Genomic DNA, 2,094 nt, shown 5'->3' with positions numbered 1-2,094 from the left:
TTGATGCTTCACCAGATGCCACTAATATAATTTATAATTCACTCATATGTTTTTTTCTTACAGAAATGGAGCAGTGATTAAACTTCTGACATGTTATGTAATCCAGGTGGACCAATGACATCATGTTATTTACATTTTTTCCTCCTCTGTGTAACTTTTCACAGCGCTCTCTGTGTGCTGTATTATTGTTTTACTCTCACTGGTACAATGAAAACAATTATTACTGCCTTGTAAATGTAAATGTACATTTGTTGTTCCTTCATCATAATAAAATATTCAAATGAATGCAAGCAAAACAGTATAAAATGGAAGCAGTTGTTATATTTTATATATATTTTAGCCATTACTGTATATTGCAGCATTACTGTCTTTTTAGAATAGTAAAAGAAAACAATAACCATGAATATTTTTAATTAAAGTCTGTTTTTTGTCAGTGAGTGATATCTCCATTATTTCACAATTGCATCTTAGGGGGCTTAATCAGTTATTGTCTTTATGAGCAGCATCAATTCCTCTCAACTGCAAACACATGTGTATCTGCATAAAGACTTTTTGTTATTGTTTAGTTAACAGTGTTAAAGTTAGTCACATGAGGAAAGATTAGTTTCTATCAGTTTAGTTTTTACACGTGTGATGGAGGAGACAACAGCTGCATATTTTATTATGTATATGTGCTCCAATTAAAATCACTTGACTTACAAACTACAAACAAAAAACACAATAAATCAAAACCAAAATTGTCTATTTGGTTTTCTCATGTAGATAAAATTTAAAACTGCAGCAGTTATAGACCCTCTGGTATTTGAGATGGACAGATGAGGACTTTAAATTGAATCTAACAATTAAAATGATCACAGGAGGCATATATTAAAGCTAGGAAGGATTCATTTCTCAACATTTTTTTTCTTTTTTTTTTGTTAGCAGATTGCCAACAGTAGTCACCAGCCATGGCCTGTGACACAAAACTGGCAACCTAACTTTTTCCAGCATTTACATGGGGGAAAGGGTAAGTGGAGCGTTGTGTTTAATATACATAATGTCTTTCCATATTTACATGTTGTTCAGTACTGCTGATATTGTTTGCTGAGCTCATGTGTTATCTGTGTCGTAGTGATTGGCTGTCAGTTGATTTAGAAGTTATTAGAAGGTTATGCTTTCAATGATGCTGAAGTTGGCTTGTATTCAGAAGTTACAGGGGAAATTAGTTGAAGTAAATGATGGTATTGAGCGCACGACTCTATTTATCTCTCTCTAACTCTGAATCTCTGTCATTGTAATAGTAGTAGCAGTTTAGAGGGAAAAATCACTATTTGGTGGAGCTGTGAACAACTCAAAGACATCTGAAATGTGACCCTGACTACACACTGCTTTGTAAGACGTCAGAAAGGTTGGAAACCACTGGTTTCATCTTGCTTGTTGTTGCTTGTAAAGCATGCACATTATCCATTGTGTCAACTCTTCATCTGAAAAGTAACTAAAGCTGTCAAATAAATGTGGTGGAGTAGAAAGTACAATATTTCCCTCTGAAATGTAGTGGAGTGGAAGTATAAAGTAGCATCAAATGGAAATACTCAAGTAAACTACAAGTACCTCAAAATTGTACTTTAAGTATAGTACTTGAGTAACTGTTCTTAGTTACTTTTCACCACTGATGCCTTTCACACTAAGACCACTTGAGTCAGGCAATCATTTTAAAAAAATGTTTCTTCCTGTCAACCCAGTCAACATCTGCACTTGTTGCTCCCTATGTGAGCTTATCAGATTAGTTCTCTATCTAGCCAGTAATGCTTTTAGCTAAATGCAGCAAGCATCTTATGTGGCGGTTGTTCTTGGCAAGCGAATAGTTTAATGTAATCATTATATCATGACACGGAGCTTCCAGCAGTCAATCCACCATCACCAGCACATTTACAGACATTAGAGCTAAGACAGTTCTGCTGAGACAGTTTTGAATAATGGAGGTTGAAGATTTATATTGTTGAAATTCACCTGCTTCATTTTTGTCAGGCCAATTCATTTCTTCAGTTTTCAATGATGATTTGATGTGATATTATCTAAGGTGTCAACTTCAAAGCTGCATTAATTAATATCTTA

This window comes from Thunnus thynnus, chromosome 9 (assembly GCF_963924715.1).
Source record: "Thunnus thynnus chromosome 9, fThuThy2.1, whole genome shotgun sequence".
Lineage (NCBI taxonomy): Eukaryota > Metazoa > Chordata > Actinopteri > Scombriformes > Scombridae > Thunnus > Thunnus thynnus.
This window is presented reverse-complemented; position numbering follows the sequence as displayed.